Below are 13,097 nucleotides of genomic sequence, written 5' to 3' on the forward strand. Positions count from 1 at the left end.
AGAATCCCGGGTCAGCTCACCCCGCCATTTTGCTCCACCCCCCTCCCCTCTGCTCACTTTTTAACCAGATTGTTTGGGTTTTTATTGCTATCAAGTTGTATAAGTTCTTTATATATTTGGATATTAACCCCTTAGCAGATATGATTTGCAAATACTTTCTCCCAATTCATAGGTTGCCTTTTCATTTTGTTGATGCTTTTTAGTTTTATATGGTCCCATTTGTTTTTGCTTCTGTTGCCTTTGCTGTGAAATCCAAAAAATACTTGCCAAATGATGCCAAGGATCTTACCCTCTGTGTTTCTTCTAGGAGTTTTATGTTTGCATGTTTTAGGTTCAAGTCTTTAATCCGTTTTGAGTTAATTTTTGTGTATCATATAAGATAATGGTCCAGTTTCATTATTTTGCATGTGGCTGCTCAGTATTTCCAACACCATTTATTGAAGAGACTGTCCTTTCCCCATTTTTATTTTTGGCTCCTTTGCTGTAAATTAATTGGCCATATATGTGTGGGTTTATTTCTGGGCTCTCTATTCTGTCCCATTGATTTATGTGTCTGGTTTAATGCCAATAACATATTGTTTTCATTACTATAGCTTTATAATATAGTTTGAAATCAGGGAGAATGATGTCTCCAGCTTTGTTCTTCTTTCCCAATATTGCTTTGGCTATGCAGGGTCTTTTGTGGCTTCATATAAATTTTAGGATTGTTTGTTCTTTTTCTGTGAAAAATGCCATTGGAATTTTGATACGGGTTGCATCAAGTCTGTAGATTGCTTTGGATAGTATGGACATTTTAACAATATTAATTCTTTCAATCTATGAGCATGGAATATCTTTCCATTTATTTGCATCTTCTTCAATTTCTTTCATCCATGTCTTATAGTCTTCAGTGTACAAGTCTTTCACCTCTTTAGTTAAATTTATTCCTTGGTTTTTTATTCTTTTTGATAGAATTGTAAATGGGATTGTTTTCTTAATCTCCCTTTCTCATGGTTCATTATTAGACATGAACCCAACATTTATAGAATGTATAGAAACCAAACAAATTTTTGTATACTGATTTTGTATCCTGCAACTTTACTGAATTTGCGTGTTAGTTCTAACAGATTTTTTGTGGAGTCTATATATAACATCATGTTATCTGCAAACAGTGACAGTTTTACCTCTTCTTTTCCAATTTGGATGACTTTTATTTCTTTTTCTTCCATAATTGTTCTGGTCAGGACTTCCAATATTATGTTGAATAAAAGTGGTGAGAGTGAGAATCTTTGTCTTGTTCCTGATCTTAGAGGAAAAGCTTTCAGCTGTTCACCACTGAGTATGATGTTAGCTGTGGGTTTGTAATATATGGTCATTATTATATTGAGGTATACTCCCTGTATACCCACCCAATAGAGTTTTTATCATAAATGGATGTTTAATTTTGTCAAATGCTTTGTATGCATCTATTGACCTGACCATATGATTTGTATCCTTGGTTTTGTTAATGTGGTGTATTGCATTAGTTGATTTATGGATATGGAACTGTCCTTGCATCCCTGGAATAAATCTCACTTGATCATGATGAATGATTTTTATAATGTATTCTGGAATTCAGCTTGCTAACATTTTGTTGAAAATTTTTGTGTCTATGTTCATCAGGGATACTGGCCTGCAATTTCCCTTTCTTGTGACACCTTTGTCTGGTTTTGGTATCAGGGCAATTCTGGCCTTGTAAAATGAGTTTGGAAGTATTCCCTCCTCTTCTATTTTTTGGAATGGTTTGAGAATGATTGGAAATAATTTTTCTTTAAATGTTTTGCATTAATTCTTCCTTAAATTGTTGATACAATTCACCAGTGAAGTCTTCTGGTCTGGACTTCTGTTTGTTGGAAGGCCTTTGACTGCTAATTCAATCTCGTTCCTAGTAAGCAGTCTGTTCAGATTTCTTATTTCTTCATGATGAAGTGTTGGTAGGTTGTATATTTCTAGGAATTTATACATTTATTCTAGGTTGTCTAATTTACTGGCATATAATTGTTCATAGCAGTCTCTTATGATCCTTTGTATTTCTGTGGTATCGGTTATAAGGTCTCCTTTTTCATTTCTGATTTTATTCATTTGAGTCATCTCTTTTTTTCTTGGTAAATCTGGACGAAGGTTTGTCAAGAGAAAGCTGTTGCTTTTAAAATATTTTGTGTTTAAGAACAGGTTGCAGTAAACAATGTATACAGGCTCCCAAGTGAAGTGTGAAAGTACTCCTGCTACAACTATAGTACTCAGTGAAGTAGGACTGAAGATCCTAGAAGGCATTGGCCTTCATAGATGAAGGAAGTGAGAGAAATAGTACCAATTGTGCAGATTTTCTGGTTGTAGTTAAAAGTAGACCTGTTAATGGGAAAACAACATAATTAAGATAGTATAAGAATTTGTTGAAATTCTCATGCATTTGAATGGAGAAGGAATCGTGCTATTGCTATTGCATTGTGAAGTCAATTGTTCCAATGTAATTATAAAAAAGTTCTCCAAGGACTGCTGGATTAGTATCGGTTCATCCATACCACCATCAAGTTAACAGAAATGACATAATTTGCACTCCTTCTAATCCAATAGTTGAAAGAGGTTGATAGTGGTAACTAAAATTAGTATTGTAATAAGATATAAAAGTAAAATATTGAAAGATTGGCTGATATTAGGGTCTGAATGTGCATATCAAATTAAGAATTCCATTTGATCATGTGATAAAAAAGCGCTACTGAATGAACATTATTGGAATATAGTAAACTAGACTGTGAATTCCTTGAAGTTAGAGTCCATGTCTGTTTTGCTTGCAGTTATGTCCCAGCACCTAGCATCCTGCCTGACAAACAGTAGGTGCATATTGAATGTTTGGGTAGGAAACTGATGAGTGGAAAGTCGATATGTACTGGGCCATTTTCACTGTCAGCTGAGAAAGCTTTTCTCCCACTGTTTCCCAAGGTGGATCCTCCACAGTTAATCAACTGTGGTGGCCCAGATCTAAGCTCTGCCCTCACCCTTCACTCTCACTGCTGGTGGGTGGGGAAAATCTCTTTTAAATAACTTGGTCTGGGGTGAGCAGGGGAGGTTGCAACGGTCAGGGAAGTCAGTGCTCCAGAAGCCTCTGCACCATGAGTGTCTCTGGGCTGATCCCCCCCAGACCTCTGGGCAGTATCTCTGGGCTCCTGCAAGTGGCCTCCCTGCTCGGCCTGGTTCTGCTGCTGCTCAAGGCCGCCCAGCTCTACCTGCGCAGACAGTGGCTGCTCAAAGCCTCCCAGGAGTTCCCGTGCCCTCCTTCCCACTGGCTCTACAGGCACAGCCGGGAGGTAGGAAGGGCCAGGGCTCTGAGAGCCTGGTCAGCAGGTCCATCTGACAAAGCCATGTTGTGTGATGAGCACGTGGCCCCTGGGAAAAGCCTTACTTCTCAGGTCTCGGCTCCTCATCCCAGTCCAGGGAGCTCACTCCCTCACAGGAAGCCTGAGCACTTCCTTTGACTGACAGCCTTGCACTTTAGGACAATGACTGTTCCTGCCTGAATCTCCCCCCTCTAGGCTGAGCAGCTTCAGCTGTTCTCACAGAACAGGCTTCTAGATGCTTCCTTGCACTAGTCACTCGACCCCATCCTGTCTGCCTGGCCATGAGCTTGCCCGGGAACACAGATATCATTCTATGGATTCCTGCCCCATGGGGTTCAGTCTGTGGAGATTATAGACAGGAATCTAAGAAGGTGTCAGGTCACAGGAAAAGAAGCTCACTTGTTGGGCTGGGGGGCTGCTGTCAGATGCAATGGGCCAACTGACTTGGTTTGCCCAAGACTGGGGGATTTTCCAGACTGATAATTTCAGTGCTAAAATGCTGACAAGTCACTGGCACACATGGGAGAGAAGGTTTCCAGGATGGCCCCATGTAAGGAGTTCTGACATTTGAGTTGCACCATTAACAGGATGAGGTTGCCTGCTTGCTCTCCTCCCTCATACCCTGGACTGTGAATTCTTGGAACTGAGCATATAATCCCCCTCACCTCACTATACTGCACAGAGCCTGGCACAGAGGTGAACAAACATTAGGAGGAAAAGAGAGGCTGCAGAGAGCTGAGATGCCTCTTTCCTCAGAGATGGAGGCAACATGATTATAGTAGAGTGGAGTCAAAGATGGGAACTTGAAACAGACAAAGTCGCATATGGGCTGGCCCCAATACCTCTCTCCTTTCTCCTTCCTAATCTCTTGCTTGACCCTAAGTTACTCATTGTCCTCCCTACCTCCCTGTGCATTCCAGCCTCTGGGTCTCTGCTCACACTATGCCCTCTACCCAGAATGATCTTGTCCCTCACATGTCCATCTACCAAGGTCCAGCCCAAACTACCTCCTCTGAGATGTCTTTCTGGGTCTCCCAGGAGCAGGGGAGACAACCCTTTTCCCCACAGACACTGCTTCTCATAAAGCAGTGCTGGTGTTATTCAGCTATTTTTGTCTGCAGTGTCATAGCTGTGAGCTCCTTCTGGGAGAGATCACCTCTGATTCATCTTTGTAACCCAGTAGCATCTTGGTAAATGATGACTTGATGAGTGAGCAAGTACATGAGGAAGACCTTTCTCATGTTCACTTCTGAGTTAGGCCCTCCTTCCCCAAAGCTTCCCTGGAGTCTTGGGCTTCCTTCCATCACAGCATTAATTATTCTGTATGTCATGGCCTCAATGTTTCTGTCTCTCCAACTGGGCCAGAAGCTCCAAACAGGTAAGATTCTATAGTCATATTCTAATTCAGTACTTAAACCTGTGCCTGGAACATAGTAAATCCTCAATGAATATGTGCTGAATGAAGGAACCTGTCCCACAGAAAGGTAGGTTGCCTCAGAACATGTGAATCCTGATTGTCAGAAGGAGGTAGACAGAGATTGGATAGCAATGTAGCAGATAGGTGCTTTCAGTTACATAGAAGCAGTTGAAACAAAGAAGAGGTGACTAACTGGAACTTTTACAGGAGCAAATACCTACCAGAATTCCAGAGGTGATAAAACAAAGCTGTCTTAAAAGTTGAGGAAAGGCAGTGGCTCTGTATCAAAGAGGAGGGCACTCCAAGTAGAGGAAAGAATGTGTGCCAAGGCCTACAAGGGTAAGCAGGGTTAGCTGGTGTCAGGAGCACTGGCAGCAGCATCTTGGGGATGGAGCAACAGGTCCTGGTGGAATAGCCAGCATGGCAAGAGGCAAGAACAGAGAATGTAAAGTTGGAAAGCAAAGTCCTTTGTGATCCACACTGAGGAGTTTAAAAAGAGTGCTGTAGACAATGGGAAGCTCACAAAAGTTTCTTTTTCTTGTTAAGGGAAAAGGAGATTTAAAAACCCCCAAATCAAAATCTTCATTCAACACCATTTTCATATGGATACATCCAGACTTTATTCTACAAGTGTGTGCATATCCAATATGTAAAATAACAGTATACACATAATTTTGTATTAAATGTTTTCACTTAGCCATATATATCCCAACACTATTTTATATTAACAAACATATACATGTATGCTGGTGAGACAGGAACCAGCCTAGTGAGACAGGGCCATCTGCAAAGCCCCTGGCCTAATAAGATCAGGCCACTAACCAATCAACAAGCTGGGACAATCAGACAGAAACCACCAAGATCCACATTGCTTAGGCTCTGGACTTTCCTGGGCTTACACATGCACCCTAGCACCCAGGAGTCTACAGAAGGTGACCCTAGCCCCATCAGCACGGTAAAAATCACCCCCAGGGGTGGAGAGCTAGCATGCTAGTGATACACACGTTGCATGTAGTAGCATGCTGCACAATAGCGCAGGCACAGAACAACCCCACCTCTACATCCCACGACAAGGCCCTCCTCCCTAACCTTTGCCTAATAGAAGCCCCACAAACCTGCTACCTAATGAGCCAGTCACCTGCCCCTTTCTTTCATGCACTGGCTTCCTTGTGCCTCCCCTGTACACAAGCTAATAAACTTTTATTTTTCTACTTCCGTTTGTTCTCTCTCTTGATTTCTGTCCTGGGGAACGACAAAAACACAATATGATGGTAACACTGGGATAATGTTGAAAATATATAACAACCAATATGGGAAAATAAAATTAATATATAAATTTAAATTTTAAATATAATCCATCATATTCTCTAAATAAACAAAAGTGTACAGCAAAACTGCTTACCAAGTGATACATGTTGTCATACAAATCATTCATGTAAATGTAATGACTTCCATATGTGTTACACTGTGGAGTCCATCCCTGACCAAGTTTCTCTAGGCAGTCTGGAGTGAAGGCCCATAGCTTTGCCAACAATGAGACATAATCCGGCCTTAGGACAAAACCTGGACAGCCAGCAAAGTCTGGAGCAGAGCCCAGGTCATGTGAAACATTCTAAACTCTTAGTTCTGCTGATAGATCTAGAACTCTCTCCCTGTGCCCATCCTACTCTTCACTCTCACTCCAACACGGGGACTAGAGGGATTTTATTGATTTATCTTTCACTTGATGACAATTCCAAAAGGATAAGGAGCTTCAACAGATGATGAAAAGGGTAGAGAAATTCCTGTGTATCTCTCCTCGCTGCTTATGGGGGAGTGAGGTTCTCTTTGAGGTCTATACCCTGACTACATGAAGGCAATCCTGGGGAGATCAGGTGAGAGCAAAACCCACACCCTGGGGCAGCTCTTCCCTCTTGGGTCCACGCCCCTGAGTCGATGAAATTCCAGAAGAGACTGACAGTTCAGCCATCAATACACAAGCCAGCCTAAGGCCAACAATCATTACTTAAACTGAAGGCTTAAAGAGCTGTGTGGGGATGAATTTCTTTTTTCTTTTCTTTCTTTCTTTCTTTTTTAACCAAATGGGGATGATCTGTTATGGAAATTGCCCCAGATCTGAAAGACAGTTTCCTTTGCACACTGACTTGGGTTTGGCATCTCTAATTGTTGCCTGTCCTAGGCCATGGGATGGCTAAGCCACCACCAATTGTAGGAAAATCACAGGCCTCTGTCTTTTCTTTGGCACTGAGGACAGAGCCTGTGTTTCTTACAGATTCACCATCCTAGTCTTGTGGGTGCCCTCCTGCTGGGACTCTGAGTTTGCCTTCCTGAGCCCATAGTGACTATCAGGACAGAGAGTATCTGGGATGCAAGGCAAATAGAAGGTGGTTTGAGAGAAACTGGCAGCTGATAATCATCAGGAAGGGATGTAGCCCATGGTCTGAACTACAGCTGCCTCCTGGGGGCTACTGGTCTTGTTTGGTCCCCTCCACCTTCCTATAATGCACTGCCTCACCTTTCAGACCCCAAATCTCTTGGTACCTACAGATTCCTGGATCCCTGGATTGGTAAGTATGTCTAACCAGGACTGCAGTCCACAGCCAGTTTAGTTTGCCAAGAGCGGTATCTTTGGCTCACAGAGAATAACAGGTGACTGTCCACCATGTCACCACCCTCCTTTCTGAATCAAGCCTCATCTATCTTCCCGTAACAAGACCCTCCCCCTTCCTAATGGTGGTGAGAGCCCTCCTGAAGTTCAGCTTCTTCCACATCACTTCTCAGTACTCACCATGGTCTCAGCCTGACTTTTATTGAAGTCCTTCTATGAGCTGCCCCCTACTTTTTTCCAACCTTTAACTCACAGCTGTCATAATCACTTTCCATGTACCAGCCATTTGGGGAAATTCTTAGTCCTGGAATTTACTGGCTTTCCTAACTTTGCCCATGATGGGCCTTCTTCTGACACCCTTGGTTACTCCCAGTTTCTACCCAGTCATCCCTCTGATCCTGTCTCTCACTCCTACACACACTCCCATCTCTGGCCCAGGGTATGGTTTACTCCTCTGGCCCTGGGAAGACTTGGTTCCAACCCCAGTGGATGCTGACCCAAGCCTTCCACTATAACATCCTGAAGCCCTATGTGGCACTCATGGCCAACACTGAGTGATGCTGGTAAGTCCGTCCCTTTCTCACCTGCATGCACACAGTACAATTCACAGAAGCCAGTCCAGACATGTGCCCCTCAGACATCAGTCAGACACAGCCACCCAAAATAATGCACTTAGGTCTTATTATGAGACAGAGTTCCCCAAAAGTGAATGGGACAGGAGAGTACTCACAAGCCAGGTTGGATCCACACTTGGTTATTGCCAAGGGAAAGGAGGGCTATGGTGGATAACAGAGTTCACTCTTCTCACACCTCCACATCTTCAGCACCGTGGACTAGAGCAAATGTCATTTCCACTGGACAGCAAGACAAACTGACACTGGCTGGCCTGGGAAGTGGAAGCCTCAGCAGCAGATTGGACATGCCAGGATATCACCCAGGTGGGCTCTGGCCAGGGGACCAGGGCTTTTACATGGATTTGAGCCACTATCTAGAAGGAAATGGAAACCAGGTCAACACTCTCAGAGCCAGGTCCTGCCATCACATCACTTCCCATTAGGGCTGTGATTTCAAACCAACTGTGCTCAGCTTACATTTGAGGAATGAAAGGAATTGAAGTCCCTGATGTTCCTTCCTTGGGAGCTCCAGTACACATCCCTTAGGATTTTTCTTGCCTTGACTCGTTTGCTCCCTGAAGTTAGACTTCTCCTGTCCCTAAGTTCTAGCTCAGCTCTCAGAACACAAAAGATTCTTCCTCTGTCCCCTGGGAAACAGTGTTTTCTGCTGTGCCAAAAGGTGGTTATCATTGTAACTAATTCCTAAAATTTAAAACTAATTCAGACTATTATGACATTATTAATTATTTTTTAAAGTATCTGAGAAAATAGGCCTCACATTACAAAGACTTGCATATAGTCTTATTTGCTGTAATGCATCTTTTTTAGAAAGTGAGGAAATCCTTAAAGAATATTTAGAAAGACAGAGAGAGAGCATGACCTTGTCATCACAGGCCTTCTAGGGGAGCAGAGGAGGGTCAATGTCCTCTTCCCACCACAAGACAAATGGGAGGAGCTCATCAGCCAGGACTTGCTTCTGGAGATCTTTGGACATGTCTCCTTGATGACATTGGACATCATCATGAAGTGTGCCTTCAGCCACCAGGGCAGCAGACAGGGCCATGATAACCCTTCTGCTGCAGGGTCTTATTTCTTACCCATTGGTGTGGACTTACCTGAGGGGTAATAGGGCAGCTTGGATGGCTACAGCTCAAAAAACAGCATTCTGTCAAGAGCCCCCAACAATGGTTAAATTCCATATAGATCAAAACTTGACCCAGCCATGGATCCCTGATCCCTGGTTTAGGTAGAAGCCTGGCTGCCCACACCACTTATAATAAGGGGCTGAGGGTCTCAAAGTCTGTGAGATGACAATGACCAATGCTTCAGTGTGGTCTGTCCCCACTGACTGAGGAAACCTCCACCCTGAGTCCTACTCCACCTCCAGGTCAGAGGCCTCCCTGCAAACCAGTCTCTTCTTCATCTTTCCCCTTCAGGAACTTGCAATCCTACACCCAGGTCATTGGGGACCTGAACAGTCTGATTTTCATGGGTGAGGAATGTCTTCTACCAGAATGACATCATCAACAGGCTAACACCTGCTGGCTGCTGGAACCACTGGACCTGCCAACTTGCCCAAAACACAGGTTGGATTCTACCTCCTGGGCTACTCCCCTTATTCATGAGGTACCTCCAAAGGGGACTACCCCTGACACCTCAGGCAGAGCTCAGTCCCCTGTTGCCCCTCTAGGAGCTAGGACACAACCATGCTGGGTAATGCCCCAGTGTAGGGGGGTAGTAAACAATATTTTAGGGGGACCGGTGTTGTGCAGGGGTTCACAAGTGTCACCATATTGGTGATGGTTGAATGTGACCCCTCCCAGCAGCATTCAAGTAGAGCCTCCATGGCCTGCACTATTAAATAGAGGGGAGGCCTGACCTGTGATCAGATGATGCTAGAGCTCTCACCCCTGATGTGCACACCCACTCACATACTTGTCACGATCCACTTGGCACCCAGATTGGGGCAGGGGCAAGATGGGGCTACTGTGGGTTTCTGCATCTGAGCACCCAGACCTCTCAGCTCTGCCTGGGAACCACTGTTCTGGCACAGATTGCGTGATCAAGCTGAGGAAGGCTCACCTGCAGAAGGAGGGAGAGCTGGAGAAGGTCAGGAGGAAGAAGAGTCACTTGGATTTCCTGGACATCCCCCTCACTGCCAGAGTGAGTGTGGTAGAAGAGGCCTGATGATGTGCCCAGGAGTGCAGAAGATGGGGCAAACCCTGCACTCTTGCCATGCCTTCCCCAGATGGAGAATGGGAGCAGCTTGTCTGATGCAGACCTCCGTGCTGAGGTGGACAAGTTCATGTTCAAGGGCCATGACACCACAGTCAGTGGCATCTCCTGGATCCTCTATGCTCTGGCCACGTACCCTAAGCATCAGCAGAGGTGCTGGGAGGAGATCCTGAGCCTCCTGGGAGATAGCGCCTCCATCAGGTGGTGAGTGCTCAAGAGATGGGAGAGCCCTGCCCACTCAGCTAGAGAAGCCCCTGGTCTGCCCAGACCCTGCCCACCCTTCAGGATGGGCTTCGGTTTCAGGGGCTGCCTGGACCAGTTGTCCAACACCACCATGTTCATCAAGGAGGCACTGTGACTCTATCTACCAGTACCAGGTGTTGGCAGAGAGCTCAGCAAGCCCATCACCTTCCCTGATGGATGCTCCTTACCCAGAGGTATGAACTGCATCACACTCACTAACCTGAGCATTCTGTGAGAACACAAGGAAGATCAGAAATCCATGTGAGCTAGAGCAACTCTGAAGCTCTCTGGTTCTTGTTTTCCTCTCAAGAAAATCAATCCTTATTTTGTAATTAGGAAATGCTAGGTACAGAACTTTAACCCAGCAAAAGCTCAACAAACAAATGCTAGCCTCTGAATGTGGGCTGGGAATTAGCCCTAAAATTCTAATTTCCTGACATGTGAGGGCTGGAGAGACAGACAGGGGTTGGGGGAGATGTAGTTCTTTCCTTATGGGGTCTAGGCAAATGAGGGAAATCAGGGAATCCACTGTCATGGATCAGATGGTCCAGTCTCTGAGGAGCCCTCAGGTTGATGGCAGAGAGCAGCTGATGACCAGATCTGAGACCATGCCATGGTTGGAGACCACCCTTTGACTCACCTGCCATTGGGTCTGAATCCCAGCCCTGCCACATCCTAGCTGTGTGATCATAGGCAAGTACCCCAGTCTCTCTGAGGCTCAGGTACCTCATCTGAACAATGAGGATATGAGGGACTTTCTTGGAGGGTTGATGTGAGGATTGAATGTGTTAATGCATATTCCCAAGGGCTCATGGATGGCATTTGATTAGTGTGAATTTTCACTTGAGTTGCTTCAAAAAGTAAGCCTCCAATTTTTTCTTGATTCTCAATCCTGGGTCCTGGTTATCTCCTCCTAATCTGTGCACATGAGCTTTTCCATGTCCACCCCACCTCTCTAGCAGCAGGCTCATTCCACTCAGAGTGATGGGAAGTGGCTCCCAGTCTTTCCTGCATGTACACGCCTCCTGGTGGCAGAGGCACTGGGCCTCACTCACCCCATGAGTATGATCAGACTTCTTTCTTCTTCTTCTTCCCTGCAGGAATCATAGTCTTGCTTTCCTTTAATGCCCTTCACCATAGCCTGAAGGTGTGGCTGAACCCAGAGATATGATGGCCTATGGGAGGAGGAATAGTGATGATCTCTCCAGACCAATGCCATGTCTCCCTCCCACCTCCAGGAGTCCTGTCCTGTCATGGATTGGAAGGAAGGGCTTGACCCCACTTGCCCTACCCCTAGTGCTCTCTCTGCAGGTGTTTGATCCTTCCTGGTTTGCACCAGGTTCTACTCAACACAGCCACACTTTCCTGCCCTTCTCAGGAGGATCAAGGTGAGGCATCCTGTACTTGCAAGGGGAGTGTCACTGGGTGCATTCTTGATGTTTGCGATGTCTTATGTTCATATTGGTGTGTGCAGTTATGCCATTGTATGTCAACGTGTAGGGAAGGATATCTGTGAACGAATTAAAGGTGGCATTTCAGGAAACACCACAGGGACTTTGACCCACTGATTTTTCCAAATGGCTGCCACAATTCAGTGTCAGTGCTGTTCTGAAGTTCAGTGTATTCTGGTGTTTTCTCCACTCTAGGAGTATGACTCTTCAAACTTAGAATCTTTCACAAAATTAAACTTCAGATGGTTGCTTTGCTCAACTATCAGTAACCTTAACGGGTGGTTTTCTCTCTTCCCACATTCACAGTCCAGCTCAGGCCCTTTTCTCCTTAATTCTCTGATCTACCACTCACTGACTCAGTAATGTTTGTGTGTGTTGGAATTTGCAGCCCCTTCTTTGTCTAGCTGTTCAGCCATATACAAGGAAGTTTACAGTAGCCATTGGAAGAAAACTTCACACCTATATGTTTCTTCCCTATTTTTGCATCTATCCCAATAAAATTTGGACTGCATATTAATATTTACATAACCATGACAACTTTTCCAGTTGGCAAGTTTCTTTATATGACATGGGATCTAATACTATAGTCCCAGAGTCTACACGGTCCAACATTGGCAAAAAAGCATAACAATGAGGACAATCAACTGCTTTTGAGAGAAGATCCACTATTCCATGTATGACACATGGCTTTGAAAGCTTCCTGGTGTGTAAAATCTAAAGCACACTTGAAACACCTGTTGAGCTGGGTGAGTTCACTCCAGAGTAGCTGCTGTGAAAATCCTCCAATGGTGCTGGAATCATCCCATGAAATAGTAATTTTCACAAACTATGTAAGTAGCTACTAGAAATGTTTTTTTCCTGAATCCACAATATGTGAAATTTTCAATTGGTGTATCACCTTTCAGAGAACAGGCTTTAAGCAATTGTTCTTCCAGGAATTGGCTCTAAGATTTGGTTTCTCTCAGGACTGAGTCCTTCCTCATAGACATTGGCTACAAGTCATGTGGCTCCCACTAGATGACATGAGCATATTAGCCAGCTCAATTCCCAGGTGCCAAACAGGTGCCAAATATCCTTATTATAAAGTGAGGTTAGTGCTAAAGTAATGGAAAAGGATTTGCTAAGGATATTTCTGAAAACCAGCTTTGCAAACTTTAGCTCATCATATAAATCAAG

At 44.6% G+C, this 13,097-nt stretch overlaps 1 long non-coding RNA gene and 2 pseudogenes across 1 annotated transcript in view; 1 reads left to right on the forward strand and 2 right to left on the reverse strand.

The window, feature by feature from the left end:
• LOC106833794 (cytochrome P450 4B1-like) overlaps positions 1–13,097 on the reverse strand; it is a 93,088-nt pseudogene that overhangs the window by 24,230 nt on the left and 55,761 nt on the right.
• On the forward strand, positions 3,109–11,862 carry LOC106833899 (cytochrome P450 4A11-like; annotated as a pseudogene).
• LOC139045444 (uncharacterized) overlaps positions 8,017–13,097 on the reverse strand; it is a 41,603-nt gene continuing 36,522 nt past the window's right edge. The window contains exons 3-4 of the long non-coding RNA XR_011503764.1: positions 11,526–11,645; positions 8,017–8,366 (exon numbers count right to left, since the gene is read on the reverse strand). This is a non-coding gene — a long non-coding RNA (uncharacterized lncRNA). The remainder of the gene's footprint in view (positions 8,367–11,525; positions 11,646–13,097) is intronic.

Source organism: Equus asinus, chromosome 5 (assembly GCF_041296235.1).
Source record: "Equus asinus isolate D_3611 breed Donkey chromosome 5, EquAss-T2T_v2, whole genome shotgun sequence".
Lineage (NCBI taxonomy): Eukaryota > Metazoa > Chordata > Mammalia > Perissodactyla > Equidae > Equus > Equus asinus.